Source organism: Pelodiscus sinensis, chromosome 6 (genome assembly GCF_049634645.1).
Source record: "Pelodiscus sinensis isolate JC-2024 chromosome 6, ASM4963464v1, whole genome shotgun sequence".
Classification (NCBI taxonomy): Eukaryota; Metazoa; Chordata; order Testudines; family Trionychidae; genus Pelodiscus; species Pelodiscus sinensis.
In genome coordinates this window covers 34661848-34680946 of record NC_134716.1, presented here as the reverse complement: position 1 = coordinate 34680946, position 19099 = coordinate 34661848, and the positions used below count along the sequence as shown (strand labels likewise).

At 37.4% G+C, this 19099-nt stretch overlaps 2 long non-coding RNA genes across 3 annotated transcripts in view; one reads left to right on the top strand and one right to left on the bottom strand.

Moving 5' to 3' along the window:
* Window positions 1-322: 322 nt before the first annotated feature.
* LOC102453053 (uncharacterized) overlaps window positions 323-19099 on the bottom strand; it is a 57033-nt gene continuing 38256 nt past the window's right edge. The window contains exons 2-6 of one of the 2 annotated variants that reach the window (XR_001369242.3): window positions 13385-13459; window positions 4924-4991; window positions 4381-4438; window positions 3359-3475; window positions 323-1184 (exon numbers count right to left, since the gene is read on the bottom strand). This is a non-coding gene — a long non-coding RNA (uncharacterized LOC102453053). Of the gene's footprint in view, window positions 1185-1447; window positions 1511-3358; window positions 3476-4380; window positions 4439-4923; window positions 4992-13384; window positions 13460-19099 lie in introns of those variants that run through there. The other variant, XR_003087088.2, reaches the window with a different exon arrangement.
* On the top strand, window positions 2937-15785 carry LOC142830045 (uncharacterized). Its single transcript, XR_012905062.1, has 3 exons — window positions 2937-3239; window positions 14887-14968; window positions 15588-15785. It is a non-coding gene; the product is annotated as an uncharacterized LOC142830045 (long non-coding RNA).

The following is a 19099-nucleotide window of genomic DNA, read 5'->3' as shown; positions in this document are numbered from 1 at the left end:
GGGAATCACAGGCTCTCAAATGATAGGTTATTTGCTCTTTTGCATAAAGCATATGCAAGTTATGCATATTCAGAAACCTTTCCATAAAAATATGAGTGCAGCATCACAAGGATACTCACTGGTACTAGTTGGAAGTTAAGAGTTCTTTCAAGTTTTTTTTTTTTTAATTCTTGGTCAAAATCATGTGCTAGTTCCAATTTTAATAGCTATCTTAGTAAAACTTTGTGATTTCCAGCTAAGAAGTATAGAGTACATAACTGCTCAGGTGCATTATTGTTATAACAGACAATATTTTCCCTTAAATGCATAAAGAACGGGCTCTTGACATAAATACTTAGTATTAGGGAGTGCAGGTTTTAAGCTGCTGACTATAATCACATATTTTCTGCTTGAGGCTCAGTCTGTGCTTATTGGGTCCCATACTAAAGCATGCAGATACACCTGGGACACATTCCCTTGACTCCATTAGCCTTTGAATTGGACTCTTGCTGTATATTTGCACACTTATTTTATCTTGGAACTTTGAGTTAATAGGGCAGACTGTCATGGAGAGGAAGAACCTGAAGTAATGATTATAGAGGCACTGAACATTATATCTAAACCTTGATATGGGGACAAAATAGTTTGTAGACAGCTTGTGTGGCCAAGTCGGATAACAAGGCACCCAGCTACTATTTAAAATGTGGCCAATAGAACAAGCTTTTTGTGTTTGTAGTGATTTCATGCATATTTTTTCAGGTGCTCAGTCATGAATATTTAGTCCCATATTTGCTTCCCATTTACGTTGAAGCCAAATAATGTTGAATGTTATGATAGTTGATTATCAGGGAGATGTGACGTGTTTGGGAGGCAGGCGTGAGAGTGGAAGGCAAGGGAATAACCAACTTTTAAAAGAAGGCTTTTGCCCTGTTTAGGTTCATATCGTGTTTCCAAAACATTGAGTGATGCTCCTGCCCCCCCTACAGTCAGTGGTAAAACTGACTTTTTGGGGAGCAGTACTAGACTGCTAATCACTTGAATCACAAAGAGTTAATCACCCAGCAAACCAAAATCAAACACTTACACTATGTACCTGCTATTCAACAGTTCCTCTGGTTACAAAGAAAGCTGTTTCATTCCCCCTTCAGCTCCATTGTACTAATAAATTCAGAGAGTTTCAGCCTTGACATTCCAGCTGTAAATAGCTGACATTTAGAGACAGAAAGCATTCACTTGTTAGAGTATAATGCATTCACAGACACACAAGATGTGAAAAGAGTTCAACACTAAAAACCACAGTATTTATTCAAAACAATTAAAAACTATCAAACTATTATAGCATAAAAGGTAAAATGCACTTGGAAAATCATGTATAACAGATATTAAACACACACTTCAAGTCATTTATATGGCAGTCAAACTCAGGCAGCCAAGATAGCAATGCAGAAAAAGAAAGTTTACCTTGAAAAGAAAGTAAAATTTTTCAGTGTGAAACTCAAATCCCATCCTTCCTGTCACACCATACAAGTTCCTGTAGGGAGAGCTTGACTAAGGCACATCTGGGATAGGCTTGTATTTAAAGGCAAGGTATTAGAATCATATGGGCTGTGTCCAGACTCAGGGGTTTTTTCGGGAAAAGTAGCCTTTTCCCGAAAAAACTTCCCCTGCGTCCAGACTCAAGCCGCGTTTTTTCGAAATTAATTCGAAAGAACGCGGCTTTTCTTTCGATGGCGGTAAACCTCAATTTACGAGGAAGAACGCCTTCTTTCAAAAGTTCCTCTTTCGAAAGAATGCGTTCTTCAATGTAAATAGGGCTTCTTCGAAAGAGAGCATCCAGACTCACTGGATGCTTTCTTTCGAAAAAGCAAGCCGCTTTTTCGAAATTTCTCCGTGCAGTCTAGACGCTCTCTTTCGAAAGAGGCTTGCAGTCTAGACATAGCCTGAATTCAGAACCTCATCTCTTTTTGGTTTTGGGATTTTTTTAAATTAAAAAAGTAGAATTCTAGGCCCCACGTTGAGAAGAGAAAGCTTGAAAATGTGTAATTTAGCCAAATACCTCAGCCAGAGGCTAGGTGAGTATAATACAGATAGGCATAGTTATGCTAGCTTTAGTTTAGCTAACATGGGTAACAATAGCAGCATAGACAGCACAAGTTTCAGCACAAAGATAGCATCCAAAGTACTGGATGCTTACTGTGTTTGTTCATCTGTGCCAAAGCTTCATTGCTTTGCCTCCTATAGTGATGTTACCTATGCTATTTTGAGAAGAGCGGCCATCTTCCTGTACTACAATCATACCTTCACTTCCAGCATAGACATACCTTGGCTCTTGTTGGCTGCTTAAAACAACAGTTCAAGAAATATGATGTGCTCAAGTCACATACATTGAGTATTATCTCCAAGACCCACTGCTCAGAGGACCAGCCACCTGGCACCTCACCAGAAGGCTCTGGACAAGAGATGAGTGAAGCAAGCCCAGCTACACACTCATCTATCTGCATCTTTGTTGGTGGGGAAAATAGGGGGGGGCTCTCCTTGCTGCCCCCTCCCCTGCCTCCTAGGACGAGGGTAAAACTGGAGACCTATGCTGCTCTTATCAGTCAATGAGGGGATTTCAAACTTTGCCCCTTCCTTTTTGGGAGGGAAGTGAGGTCTCCTCAATTTACCACAGCAGGGCACATGGGCAACTTTGTGGCAGGGAGAAATGCAGCCTGTGGTGTGCATAGAGTGATGCATTGTCTTAGTCCAGGACTGACTCAAGCTTGTCAAAACAAGAACATTTACAGACATACAGAAGCCAAACTGGAGATTTGGTTCCATTTATAACATTGAGCAAACCTGAATCTGGGAGTGGAGTTCCTGAATAAGGGCTCTTCTGGATTATGGGGTTTGCATTATACCATTATGATGCAAATGACATCACACCAAGAACTGGTGAACGAAAATGACCAGAGAAAGTCATCAGGTCAGTAAAGCACTACTGTGAAGCCAGCTTGCAGGGCATTTGACATGCAGTTTGAAGAAAGGTAGTGACTCCAAATATGTGAAGGCAGAAGTAAAAGAGTGACACACCACCTTAGAGAGTCACATAAAAAATACAAAACAGGAGATCAAGATTAGAAGAATGGAGAGAGTTGGCAGGAGAGGAGGTCAGAGAAGTGTGGTAGAGTGCTGTAAATTCATAGAGAGTTTTGAAGAGGGCAATTTTGAATTGGCTTCGGAAATGAATAAAAATCCAATCAAGGTGACAAAGGGTGAGGGTGAGTGTGTCATATCTCCTGGAGTGTATGAGTAGTCCAGTCACAGAATTCTAGACCCCCTGAAGTTTAGCAAGCAGGAAATTAGGAAGACCATAAAAGATGAAAATGTAATGGCTAACCTGGGACATGATAAATAAGGACTTTTGCAGAGTACATGTGAAAGGTAGTTCAGAGTTAAATATGTAGGCAGAGATTGCTGAATTTTGACTTCTCAGAGCAGTCTACTGTTCTCCTCACTTGAAAAAAAAGCAAAAAATAGTCCTATTAAAAAATGTTACCCGATTAAGCACACAAAAATATGATCAATGTACAATGAAAGTAAAACTCAAGGTTAAATAATGAACCTTCACTGCATTATTGCATATATAATTTACACAATCATAGGCATACACCCGTTTTGCGGTTATATGAAAATATATAAAAGCTTCAGACAGTTTATATTCAGATATTCGGCTTCTGTAAAGCAGAAATCTCGTGAGTGTTAAAAAAAATTGAATCTGCTTTTATGGGAATTCTTTGAAAAACAAAGGGGAGAAAATGTTCAATGTTGTCATTTATTTGAAAGAAAATCCTAGCTATGGCAGGGCTATGTTATTGCAGGACATGTGATTTCCATTTGGCACACAGTGAGATGAGACTATACCTTGAAGTTGAAGTCATTCAAGTAAACTAAGTATTATCTGGCTCTTCCTAATAAAGATCAATTTGCCTTGGTTCTATCTATATAAAAGCAAGAACACATTTACATAATTCTAGAAAGAATTGCATGAGTGCAGCATAATATTTAAATCTGGTCATGATTTCAGATAACAGCTTCAATAATGGGAATGGATTGAGTAGACTTCATGGTTTGGCCCAAGAAATGTTGCACTGTTTTTCCTCCCCAGTAGAAATACTTTTGTTGCCATAACGCAACAGCGGCACCCATATAACACTCATTGTGTCTATTCACAGACCTCAGGACTTACAGCATTTCATACAAAATCTACTTACCTAACCCTTGTGATTCTTTTGTTCATGCTAGCACCTAGTACTCAGTTTGGTAGCTAATACGGCATCCTTGAAATCAATACAAGCATGAAAATTCAGGTCCCAAGTTATAGAAATCGCAAGATGTTGAAATATTAGGGAAACAACTTACAGATCTGCGGGGAGTGGTGATGCGCTAAAGTAGGAGCCATGTCCAGCTGGAGGGTAAGCTAGAAGTGGAAGTAAAAAAGGAAAAGATCGGAAAAATTATCCAAAAAAGTAAAGCTATATTATCCAGTTTAAGTAAGAAAGAATAACCCAACTGTGGTATAAAGGCAGAAACATTCACAGGTGTCTCAAGTTGAGTCCCTGACATTAATGAATATCTTTGAAAAAATTGGCATAAACATTCACTAAATGCTGGAGTCTATCTTTCCTTATATTTTAATGTGTAATCATTTGAGGAACGCTGCATTATTCTCAGCTATTGACAAAGCCACAGACAACATATTAATGGGAACGCTGAGGAATTCAGTTGCCCATGTATCAAATAGCTATTGAAAATGATAACTACAGAGGAGTTGTCTTTCTTCTAACACATTTTTCAGTACAAAATGTTTTCAAACTGAAAAAGCTAACAGCTTCAGAATTCTATTCTTACATTCGTTCTTTGGTTTACATGAGACTTATCTACATTTAACTTAAAAAAACTTACAGATCTGTTCTTATCCATAAAGGGATGTTTTCATGGATGTTCAGTATCCACTGATGATGCTTCATTTGCTGTGAAAATAAATCACAAAAAATAAATAATCACATAACTGTACATGCAGAGGGCTATTGTTCTAGAAGAGTCAGATGATTCTGTGGTTAAAGAATATTGCTGAAAGTCATAAGATCCAGCTTTGCCGCTGATTTTCTGCATAACCATGGGCATGTTACTTTGGGCCAAACTCTGATTTTGTTGTGGATGAGCATAGAGCTGGGTGAATTTTTTTTATGAAACTATTTTCTCCCCCAAAAAAATGCAGTTTCAGGTTAGTGAAACATGGAATGAATTCATTTCAAATTTGCCTAATGTGTTTCAGTAAAAGGATTTTTTAAAATCCCCCCCCCCCCAAATCAGAACACATCTTTATTTATTTGAAACAATTTTTTTGGTTTAAATGGTTGCTTCAACTTTTTAAAAAATATATTTGTAAAATATTTTTTAAAAAAACAATATGAGATAGGTTTTATGGGAGGGGTGTCAAATTAATAGTTTTGTTTGACTGGAAACAATTTTGTTTAAAACTTTTTGGTTCATTGAAAATTTCTCAAGCACACCAAAAAACAATGGTTTTCAGTTGACCTGAAACAGTTTTCAATTGTTTTTATGGGCTAAAAAGCCAAAAAACAATCCCTCACATCTCTACATAGGTGTAAGATTTGTATTAGCCATGTCAGAGGCCAGAGCATAGGCTGTCATGCCTAGTGACTACAGCAAAAGTTAGTTATAATGAGATCCAGTGGTTGCAAGCTAAAGCTGAAAATATTCAGACTAGAACTAAGGTTTAACAGTGTCTATAATTAACCACTTGAAAAACATTCCAAGGGACATGATTTAAAAACTTCAAATGCTGTGATTCTATGACCTTAAAGACTATAAGCCTAGATGTCTTTCTGAAAGATACACCCTAGCTCAAACTGAGGATATAAGCTTGATATCGAGTTTACTAGATGAAGTTCTTTGCCTTGCATTATGCAGGCATGCAGGCTAGAATTAAAATCTATGAGTCTATGAAAATACAGTCATTAATTTCTCTAGTATCGGGGATCTATGCCTCTTAAAGCTACCACTTGCTCTTTATTTATTTATTTTGATTTTTTTCATGGCTTTTTTTTTTTTTAAGAACTTCATTGTACAGAATGGTCATTAAGTGTGACGCAAACGCCAATGTTGCCATGGAAACCTCTGTCCACTACAGAACATACTAGAGCAATTTTTGAACCATTTGTCCATTTGATTAATTATGTCTTTGTGCTGAAGGCAGCTTGGCTTGATTGTCTCATCATGTATTAGAGAAGCTACTGCTCTAACAAATGGGGCTATTGTTTTGGGTCTATTCATCTTGGTACATCCCTAAGAGCTGATAGACATTTCAACAAAATGACTGTCCCTTAATGAGCTGCAGCTTGTCAGAATTGTTTAGGGCTTCATGCTAGGCACAGTCCACTGTCATGACAGCTTCTGTTATTATGGCAATGAGTAGGATGTCTATTAAAGAGTCTATACAATACAATGACCCTGGTTTTGATATCACATACTATGTAATTATCAGCTATATCTACTATTTGATAGATTCATAATAGATTCCAAAGCTTTGGGGAAAAAAACTTTGAGAGAGTTTTCTTACAAGTTAGGTAGCTGTTCTCAGTCAAAAAGGAAGAAGAGGATACTTTCATAACATTTATAGTTGTTTTTAATTAAAAAGAAAACCTGAATCTGTCTTGTTAGGGTTTTGACTTGCTGGTAAATCATGCAAGATCTATATGCAAGAAAACTAAGGTTTATTTCTTTATTATGATTTTTAATTTTTTTATAAATCTATTTATTACTGGTCTAAAAAATATGGAATAGTAAATAGTAATAGCAAATATTATGAATAGTATGTTTCTTGTAAAGGTAAATTTTATTTTTCCTGTCAATATTTATTATATGTGCTATTGGCAGAAAAATAAAATTTACCTTTCCAAACAACACACTCTACATACTATTCATAATATGTTGAGCATATTGCTTTGAAGGATAAATTTTATTTTTCTGCCAGTATTATATATAATATAATATAAAATCTCTGCCAATATTTTATATATATATATATATATATATATATATATATATATATATATATATATATATATATGACTGAATATATTTTGCTCATGCCCTTGCTCAGTCAGCTACTATCATCATTTTCATAATTTTAGTGGACACGTTTGTCAGTGTGTTGTTTACAATAATGAATATCCAGCTCTAAAATGTAATCAGCTTTAGCTGAGTGGGATCTATGTCACACATATACCTGCTTATTTTTGGCAACAGGTTTCATGTATTTTCAATAATAATAATGGAAGGATATGGATTTTTATGCTACTATTTTTAAGTGTTCAGAGCAGCAGAGAATTTATTTAGAATAGATGCATGCAACTCAAAAGGAGGATGGCAAGCAAGGCAGAGTCAACACAAGAAGAACTAAGCAGCCCTCTAACCAAAAGCTAATTATGAAATTCAAGAAAAGCTTTCTACATATTTTTAAAAATGTAGATTTCAGATTTGCATTCATAGATGTTCCTTTCAGTGAACAAGCATAAAGAGTCAGTGTATATGACATTTGCTTTAAATATTTTTCAGTAGAAAATCAGTGATTAAGCTGTGCCCCTAATAATCACAGATGGAAGTCAGCACCCTGTAGCTACCAACAGCCACATTTAATCAGTTAATAACTGTGGATTAAACTTAATTCAGATTAATTTGTATTAGTATAGAATTTGTAACTCAATTGCTTTCATATTAATTTACATGTTGTCTAGACATGACATCATATTGACTCTTTGTTTGGCCTAAACACTAATTATGAACCTTGAAGCTAATGGATGCAAACTTTCAGTTTAAAAACAAAAAGGATTTCTGTCTACACTGTACCAGAGAAAGCTTAATATTACAGTTTAAAGTTGCAGGCTTGGCATTGTGTGGGAATAGCATTTCTCCATTTCCACTTGCCCCATCTTAAACAAAGCGTGTTTTTTCCTATGTGAAGAATGAGGCTGTTGGAAAGGAAAGTTACTACCATACATCAAGAATTGTTAGTCTCAAATCTTCTGAGAGAAGTCCAGTGAGGGAAACAAAGGGGTTAAAAAATTTCTTACCTAACAGTAACAAACTGAATATGGTACAAACTGGACTGAACCACTGTCGAGGTTATGCTATCATATTTTATTGTATTTATTGTGGGGGTGATTTCACGTGAGTCTAAGTTCTCCTGGAGAGGTTCTCAAAGCTCTCCTACTTCCAATTCCAATATTTGAAAATACACTCCTGAGAGTTTTCAATGTTGAAAACTATCATTAGCTTTCATTGACTTCTCTTTATATTGTTGAAAAAAAAATCACTTTACTTTCTTCTCGCTAGTGAGGCAAGGTAAATTTATAACAGAGAGGTGGAAGATGTAATTATGTTATTTCCTTGGACAAAGAGTCTTCATTAATTCTTGTTAATGCATTAAAAAGCTTCACCTTTTACCTTGAGCTTTGCATTTGTTCTTTTAGACTTTGTTTTATAATAAAAAGATAGCTCAAATTGTTTATACTAACCTGCCATTTTTATATCTTTTTTAGTTCTGTCAGCCAAGTCTCTTTAAAAAAATCTACTTTAATACTGTAAAGGCACATACACAGTACACTTGTTTCTGAAAATACTTCAGCATAAGAGAATTACTTGATAGAATCAAGCTGGAGTATTTAGTTCTGGGAGAATTCTGCAATTTTACAATGGCTTCAAATGCATTATTTGCAGAATTCTCCCAGGACTAAGCATTGCTAACTTTTGTCATAATGGTGGAGAAGGAATGTAACTAAATGCTAAGTAGCACAATCTACAAAACATAGAACACTGAGTTATCATTTAGATGCACTCTAATAAACAGGATATGGATCATTTCCATTTTGCAACATTGCATCATAACTGAGGGTTTATAAGTGGATGGATCATTGTCATGAGCTTTGTGAAAGGTTCACATACAAACTGCCTTCTTCGATGTTATACATATTTTTATCTGCTAGATAAATACAATTTGCCAAGTCCATCTGTGTTATAACAGTGACACTCAGTGGCTAGTTGCACCAGTCTCCAGAGGGATATCCCAAGCAATCTTCCAAGGGTCTCTTTTCTAGAGGAGAACATTTGTCACATATACAAAGGGAAAGTGGTGTGCTTAAGCAATTGTTGCTATTCTGGTATTGTGGTTGTGATTAATTAATATTTCATGCAGATCATCTGGTATTGGTATGGAACAAATACCTTTCCCAGCTTTTTGCTCAGGATGTGAGATCTAAGCAGAAATATATTACTGCTTACTCAAACATCACAGTGATTTGTGTTTGATATTTCTAGAAACTCCTACAGTAATGCAGCATAACTGGGCATGAAGCCTTCAGTGTTTAGGAAATTTCAACTATCTCCTGCACCTCTCCTCAGCATCACAGGGTATCAGGCACTCCAGAGTACCAGACCTCTCCTAAAAGCTCTATCTTGGTTTCTCAAGGAATTTCAAATCGAGTTCAAAGTCTCAGTCCTTACCTCCAAGTCATTCCATGTCCAGGACATCAAAACAAACACATAAGCTTCAGGATGAAGATCACAGTTAATAACTTCACTCATTGGGCACAGCAGAATTATCTACTTTAAGGATAATATTTAGCTGAGCAGGAGACAGAACTTCCTTAAGACCGTGGAATGATCTCCCCCAGAAATTGCAGGCTACCACAAATCTCACCACTTTCCATTCCAAGGGCAAGGCACTTTTTTTACACAACCTTCTCTTACATAAATATATAGCAGCATGTATATTTATATTTCAAAAACAAAAAAATCAAGCAAAAAATCACACCCTCAAAACATAAAGCAGAACAAGACACTCCCAAACTTCATCTTTTGAGTAAGAATGAGAGGATGTGTAGTCGCACTGATTAATACAGGACAATGTAGCACTTTAAAGACTAACAAGATGGTTTATTAGATGATGAGCTTTCTATCGTGATGAGCACTATTGTAAAACTGTATAGAATAGAAGGCAACTGGTTCTGACTCCACTGCTGATGGTATCTGCTGTCACTCTAGTAACTGCAAAAACCAAAGAGAGCAGCAGCTCAGTGGTATGGCTCCAGTCCCTCAAACTGTTCCGTACATGCAGACCCTTACAGCTACAGGAGTTCCACTTAACATCAAGGGGATCCTAGAGGAATGCCCTTGACTACTCACAAGCAGCAGCTTGCAAGGTGGAATCTGGTGGTGAAAGGTAATCAGAATACCAGTTCTGATTTAAAGGCTGAAAGGGAGCTGTCAGTTAGACTATGGTTCTCACCCACAGCTTGATACAACTGCATTACAGCAAGCCAAGTGATAAAGGTCCAGCTGTGTATAACAAAGTACACATCTGAGAGAAATACAATATTTGTGTCAAGAACAGATACAAGAAAAAATGGCCCTGCCACAAATGCTGCCTTAGAATCCAGAAACAGAGAGTCCAGAACTACCAAACTGCTAACCTCTTTGACAGACAGTGGCCAAAGCACCTTGACAGACATAGCACATTGCAATCTTGGTTGCTCTGGTTAGTCTGGGCAAACCAGATTAATTTCCATATAACCTGGACTGAGATAAAATCTGTTTGCCATAATCTTTTGTTAACCAGGCATTGGCACAATCACTGTATCATCCAAGTTTAATGAAGGGGAGTTATTTCCTTAAAATTCATATTTAGTTCCATACCTGAAATTCAGTGTCAAACAAAATTTTAATTTGTGAAATTCCCATTAGACCTTCATATAACTGGGATTTACTTGAATCCACAATTAAACTATTTAATGTTCATACTAAAGTACCAAAAATGGAAGAGAAAAATTACTGAACAGTCAAGAGAAATCCTTGAAATTAAAAAAAAAAAAAAAAAAAAAGCAAAAATAAAACCACAGTTACACTGGGCAGAAGAAAAGAAGAACAGACAGCTCAAATAAAAGGAAATGTATTTACAGAATTTACTGTAATTTTTATTTGCACTCTTATATTTCTTCCTCACATTGTTTTTTAATTTTTCATTGCATTCATAGGATCATAGAATACTAGAATCGGAAAGGACTCACAACAGGACCAAGCACTGTCTAGATCAGTGGTTCCCAAACTTTTCAGCATCACGCCCCCTTTTTGATTTTTGAGAAACCCTCACGCCCCGCCCCGCCCCGCCCTGCCCCGCCCCCGTGAGCTAAACTTGTTGAGCAAAACAAAAGGAACTGACTGGGACCGAAAAACAAAAATAGCAAGGGGATTGACCAGGGGGTAGGGGGGAGAGGTTGGTTTCTGTCTAACCTAAACCTCCCTTGCTGTAGTTCAAGCCCATTGCTTCTTGTCCTAACCTCAGAGGCCAAGGAGAACAATTTTTCCCCCTCTTCCTTGTAATACCCTTTTAGATACTTGTTTCCATATTACCCAAAAGTTTGATTATGTCTAAAAATATTGGGTCAGAAGTTCCACTCAAGTAAATCAGGTTAGCTCAATGGACATCAAAGGAGCTATACTTATTTTTTAGCAAACGTGAATCTAGATGTTCATCAAATATGTGTGTGCTTCTGTTAAATGAGAATTAAATACGTTTACCTGACAAATGTTAGTTAGGCTAATTTTACCATCTAAGTCCAAGGATTTTCGCTCTCTGACCAGGTCTTGGCCTGCAGTCCTCACTTGCTAAGAATGATTACCTCAGAAAGCCTGATATACTTTCACGACCTGCTTTTCAGGTCCCAGTAGTTTCCAGTCAACAGACAGTCTTCTTTAAGCAAAGTATTGCTTATTTAGGAAAAAAGCATTTTAGAGAAAATCACCTTATAGCAAAGCTGACCCTGTTTGTATAAGCTTACTACCATTTCTGAGGAGCCAGAAAAGGCTTCAGTTGCTTCCCGACACTGTCAGGAACTGTATGTGTAGTCTTTCTCCGTCTGCAATAGCAGGCACATTATGTGCTGATCCCCTTCCTCTCTCTCTCCCTCCCTCCAAAAAGTCCATTTAATTATTTAGCTCTGGTCTACACTAGGGCTTTATTTCAAAATAACCTCTCTTATGTCAAATTTATAAGCAGAGCATCCACTATGTAACATTACACAAAATAACATTTGAAATAGCATTTCAAAATAACAGGCCACTTATTTCAAAATCTGTATGCCTGCTTTTCTTGGGGAATAACGCTAATACCAAAATAGTATTAGTGTGGACACTCTGGTGTGGCTATTTAAAAAATAACTATTCCCCAGAGTAATTTAAACTAATTACTTTCCTGTTCTGGGGTTCTAAGTCAAAGTAGCACATCCACACTAACCGAGCCTGCCTCAGATTAATTTCAAGCCTCCTCCATTGTGGGGACAGGATAGTTCAATTTTGCTAACTCAGGAGTTATGTTGATTTTAGTAATTTTGCAATAATATAGACATGCCCTTAGTGTTCCTTTGATCTCTAGACTCACAGCCTTGACAAAACAGTGTAACTTCAGGCTGGATATTAGAGGTAGACTATTGACTGGGATGAATTGCCTCCCAAGTGTTTCTTGAGAGGCTGCTTATCCCTAGCGATTGCATTGCTTTCCTGTTTGTCTTTCCAGCAGCTCCCTACTAAGTTAGGAAAATATCTTCATGCAGGAAAGTCCAATATAGCTACACTAACTTTCTGGAAGGATTGGTATTTCTTTGTTCTACTAGGACCCCATAAGACTGATGGGTGACTCCTGGTATGCTTAGTCAGTGTGTGTTTACATTTCTTTGATTTGTAAAAGTACAATGCTTTTACTGAAAGAATGAATGTGCTTGCTAAGAAATAGCTGTGTCCTAAATTGTAACTGTTGATAATACACTGCTCAACATCCTCAAAGAGAAAGCAAAGCACAGCTAATGGTTGTTTGCTGATTGGCTTGCTGCGGGGTATCACAACGTAAGGCCAGGAACTGTGCTGCCTTAAAACCCCCAGTCAGGATAGAATGGGACAAGTGTCACTGCCCAGGCACAGGAGACCACTGAAGACCTGAGACCTGGATGGGCACTTCTGGAATGAACCATCTGTGTGTGCAGGGGGAGAAGGGAAGAGAGATGCAGTTAATCTAAAAGTGTTGACACCTGTTACTAGAGTACCATTTGTAATGACAAAGATGTTTAAAGGTGAAGAATAAATACAAACTGAAGACAGTTATGCACAGACTTCTACACTGAATGATTCTGCAACCCATTTGTTGAATAGTATTTAGCACAGAAAATAGTTTTATATTTCTTTTTAAAATTTAATTTCCTTCATAGTGAAAACCATTTTCTACTTCTCGATTGATCAGAAGTAACGCTAAGTGCACTACTGCATGCATTGCATTGAATCTTCTGGTACTTACAATTCTGTGATGTCATATTTTGAAGTTTCACCGCTGTTCAAGCTGTATTTTCACATGGTGAGGCATTTCAGGATGCTTGCAATAAACCAAGAAGTACCAAAATACTTTTACAAGAGGAAAAAATATATATATTATGTCATCTAATTTTCCAAAAGACATTATTCTTACTGTTCTTTTTTTCATATTCCCTATAAGAATATAAAAACATTAATGGCCATACTGGGCCAGACCAAAGGTCCATTTAGCCCATTATCCCGACAATGGCCCTGAATTGTTTTTTTTTTATTATTCTGCCTGCCGGTAAGTCTATATTTCATATAATTTCTTTAATGATTCTTTTCATCTGCCCCTTTTTCACAGTTCTCTTAAAAATATTCAAACACAACTCTTATGTTTAGATCAAACTTTTGAAGCCATGATATTTAAATGCTTTCCAAAATTAGCGTACCCATCCCTGCTTGTAATAAGCACAGTTAAAAATGAACACCACACTGGGAGTGCTGAAAAGAAAATATCGGAATTTTCAAAAACATTCTAAATATGTGTGTGTGTGTGTGTACAGACTCATTTAATATTTAAATGCATATATTTACGAGAATCTATGTGTCCTCTTGCTTTCACTGTGTATGCTGCCTTGATTATCTTCCTTGTAATTATACCTGCCTGTCAAATTTCTCAGACATCATTTTCTACTCTGGTATTGTATAAAGATGGTGCCGAGAGGTTCACCTGTATTTGTGTGACTGATTTACTTCATTTTATTTTCTCACTTTCAAATTCAGTGACCAGACTAACCAAAGAAGTCCTGTAGGAATTACACCTGATAATAGATAAGTGCTCTGGCAGATTTTCAGGTAAACATACAATGAATGAGAAGATACAGAATGAATGGAGCATTCCCTTACTGTAGACAGCAGTGTCTAAGTTTGGAATTTATTTCTATAGGCAAGTTTAACAACAGGGGAAAAGACTATAAATGCCCTTCAGCAAAAATGAATAGGAGGAAGTAGGAGAGAGCTCACATCTCTTGCCTTAAGATATCTAAATACATTATCTCTTTCCCATAGCTGTCAATGTCAACTTTGATCACTAATGTATTACCTTGGCAGAAAGATAATCTAACTCTATCCTTAAATCTTTGTGCTTATGCAGTGCATATCTTCCTAGTGCAGTCCCAATATACAAGCCCAGCTGCATTCTACATCATTTAATAAAGCACATTAACTGAATCATCTCTTCACATAAGAGAAATGTTAAGCCTGAAATCAAGTGTCATTTGTTTTTCTTTATATTAACATTTCATTTTTTTCCATTACTGCAACACCATTTTTAAAGGGATGCCATTCACCTTCACACCATGTTAAAAATAGTTTACTTAGTAGGACAATCTATTATTGGGCATTAATAGATCCTTAGAGACTTTTGCAGTAAAAATGCTCATATTGACAATATAAAATTTCAAACCACACCAAGCACTGACCAGTGGTTTAACTCCCATTTAGAGTGCAATCCAATGATCTTCTGAGAGCTGATAATCAGCATATGTCAATCTAGAAATCCTTTCCAGAATTGTATGCTTCACAGGTAAGGTGTCATCATATTAACAGTATAATCAAAGCAGGGTACTTTGCCTATGCCTATAGTTGTCTAGAACTTTTCCATTATAACAACCTATTGTTAAAATTCAACCATTTGGTTTAAAATTTTCCATGAAAAGTGTCTGCCTAGGGCAGATATGTGAACATTTCGGCAAGAATGGGTCACCCATTTCTCAGAATGAGATGAAGAAAAATATATTGATTTATCAACATTAAAAGAATCTTAAAACTGTTTAAATGGACTGGCTATCACATGTCCTTGATTTGGAGCCAGGCTTTCAATTTGCAGGAAGATATTTTAGGTTCAAGGTAACAGCGCAACCTTTGCTGTTGCCATGAAAATATACCCCAATTTAGCGCAATCATTAGCTTATCAAAAAAATCAGTTTAGCATATGCTCAGTACAAAACTTGTTAGAGTTTGGCAGTTAAATTCTCCAGGCACCTGAACTAGGCGTGCTCCCTACTCACAGCTATAAGAACTGAGCATGAGTTTCCATGCAATTGCTCCTCCCAACAGCCAGGGACCACTGTGTTGCTATGCATAGGTATGGAAAGCAGGGATGCTGTTTATTCTGTTCTCTCATTCCCCCCCAACCTTTGTAGGCACCCCAGAGAAAAAGATAGCTGCCTTACTGGAATTCATAGGAGTGAAGAACAGGAGATCAGATGGACACAGAAAGCAACTGGGGAAAGAGAAGACCTGGGCGGAAGGGGGCAGAGGGAGTCTTCTGGGGCTATATGTTGTGGATGTGACAAAAGAAGAAGGGTCTATAATCTTAGATAACATTGCTCTCCAGAACATTAAAAAATCAAAAAAAATTCCCAACATTCTGCTATTGTCAGCAAAAAGCTGTGAAACTCACTGACTAATGGCTGGTTCACATAAGAAATACCAACCTACTACTTCTGTCAGTTACTCTGTTAGCTCAAGTGGCAAAGGCCTGCACTGTGCATCTAAATCATGGGTGGGCAAATACCAGCCCATGGTCCAGGTTCAGTTTACCAGGTTAAGTTTACCTTGCAGATGGCACTACTATATTTACCTGCATGTCCACCGGTATGGGTGATTACAGCTGCCTTTGGCCGTGGATCACTGTATCTAGTTAGGGGAAACTAAGGGAAGCAGTGCCCTAGCCCATGCCACTTTCCTCAGCTCCCATTAGCCAGGAACGGTAATCTGTGGCCAATGGGAGCTGCAATTGCACAGACCTGCAGAGGCACAGATAAATATAGTGGTAGAGGCCCACCAGGGGCTAATCCTGGTGATCTACCACCGTTTTATTGCCTACACCTTATTTAAATAGTCTAACCCTGCTGTTGAAGCATCTATAAAGTAAATATGCTTCAGCAAGACAGAATTTCTGCCTTTGTGTTTTCCAGGAAAATACATTTAAAAATCTATATTAAAAGTTAGGAAATGCTTGATTTTAAGAGTGCCTGTTCAACCTTAATTTGCTCTTCTTGTGCATATATATTATGATATAGTCTTCAATTATATGATCACATGCTTCCTTTTTCCTCCACAGAAACTGTCCCTAAATCAGGATGGATGGTATTCAGGGAATAAGATAATGGGAATTCTGAACATATAGGGTATGTCTAAACTACATGCCTCTGTCGGCAGAGGCATGTAGATTTGTTTGTTCAGCAAAGGTAAATGAAGCCGCGATTTAAATGATCGCGGCTTCATTTACATTTACATGGCTGCCGCGCTGAGCCGACAAACAGCTGATCAGCTGTTTGTCGGCTCAGCGCGGCAGCCATGTAAATGTAAATGAAGCCGCGATCATTTAAATCGCGGCTTCATTTGCCTTTGCCTATGTGTCTAATCTACATGCCTCTGCCGACAGAGGCATGTAGTCTAGACACAGCCATACAGTGCTATAAAAATGCTAAGTACTCTGATAAATCAGGCCTTAGGTGTCTCAAGTTGGGCTCCAAAAATTAGTGAACACTTCTGAACTTAATCTCTCTGTGTTTAAGTTCTCCATCTGTAAAATGGGGATAATAATACCCCCTCACTGGAGGATTGCTTTATGTGCATGAAAATAAGTTTGTTGTTGTTTGTGAATCACTCAGTTAATATAGTGACAAGCACCAAATAAAAGCTAATAAGAAAATGAAATAGTTTGATATTTTATGCAGGGTTTGGACTGGTGGTGGGCAGCTTATGGCTCTCAGGCTCCATGTGGCCCAACAGGGTTCTGTGTGTTGCCCACAAGACATTTTGTTTACTGTTGCTCTCATGCAGGGTTGCCCAATTCCACTGATTTTCATCCACTTAGGTTTTTTTTGTTTTTAACACTACCTGTATTATACTGGTGTGATATGCACATAAAGCCAGGGCATATAAAGCAAGTGAAGTGAGGTGCATGCTGATTGCATGCAACATTATGAAAGCCATGCATTCCCTCTGCATCCAATCAAAGATCTCCTATAGTTCAACTTGCACACCCTGCAAATTCTAGTTAGCAAAACTACCCTGTCCTGGGAATCAGTCTTGGATATGACAATTTTGCACCCCCCCGAGATGAAGAAAAATCACTCGTGTGGCTCACTCACTAGCCTAGATTGCTTATTCAGGATTTGGATCATAATCATAATGGCAAATCCCAAAAGGATACGGCCTCCTTTCGTATTGTGTGTCATCTGGATTGGTCTCTGGTTAGTCCTAAAAGTGGTTTGGCTGGATTTTTAATTTGTGTCCATCACTGGTGATCTTATTCTGCCACTGAAGCTTTTCATGCCTATCTGAACATTGTCTGTATATCAGCATTCCTTGCAGGCTTCAGAATTTGTTGGTCTTCCAGTCTAGTAATACCTTAGTATGAAGGAAGCCACTAAAACTAAATCAGTGCTGATGGAGACTGTTGTTGAGTTCAGCTTTGAATAGCCTTATTTCTGATCTTGTCCTCCTACTTAATATGAAACAGCTGATGAAGACAGTGGGAAATGAAATCAGGCAAATGTTCTTCATCCTTCCTCAATGTAGATAGCATGCAGTAAATAAGTAGATCCACACAGTGAATGAAAAGTATATTTTTTTAATAACTATTTGGTCAGTAAGCACAATCCAAAACTGTGCACTGAGTGAGGCAAGAGCTACATGGAAAAAATAATAAATAGTCATACAATTCAAGACAGTGTCATAATGTGTGTACACATGGCGTGGGAGGGGAGTTTCGACTGCACAGGCAACTTCATGTCCGTCATTTCCTAGCATTTGCCTGCTTGAGAGTTTAATATTCTTGTATCATAGCTTTTATGTATATAATTGAGTAAAATATGCCAGTCATCAACATGGGCTAGATAGTCACTAGCTATTGTGCAGGTATGTTGCAACAATAGTAAGGAATCACAAAGTCTCACTTGCCTCAAAGAGTGAACAAGCAAATTTGTTAGAACAGGAGAAACAGTTTTCTGTAGAATTATTCTACCTCTTTCTCTATTTCACTGTACAGCTTTTGCCTAGAACTTTCTTCAGCATGTTCCTTCTACTGATTTACAGAAATAACATATTTATTTTCATGGAGTGCAGATGTGGGAAAATGTAAAGAATTGTCTCTTCATCATCTTGAATGTCTCATTCAAGGGTTAAGTACAATTACACTGTTTGGGAGACTTCCATACCCCTACACAGTTTCATATGTCCCTAAAAGAGGAAAAGAGGGAGGAAATTCATAACCCACTTTACCCTGAACTGGGCAGGGTTAAATTGAAGATGAGCACCATGACAAATGGAGCATATTGTGCATTACTCTTTTGCATTGGCAAATTCATGAGCATGATAGACACAAATTAGATTGTTACGTTTGTTGCTCTTAGGGTGTGTCTACACTGTGGCACTAGCTCGAAATGAGCTATGCAATTTGAGCTACACAAATTTTGTACCTCATTTCAAGCTTATTTCGAGATAGTCTATTTCAAAATTTGGCATTGTCTACACAGCAACAAATTTCAAAATAGACCACTATTCTGACAAGTCCCTTAATCCTTGTGGAACGAGGTTTACCAGGATGTCAGAATAGCATGCCGTTATTTCGATTACATTTCAAAATAATGGGAGTGCTATCAAGATGAGGAAAACTCTATTTTGGGATACCGGAAATATCCCG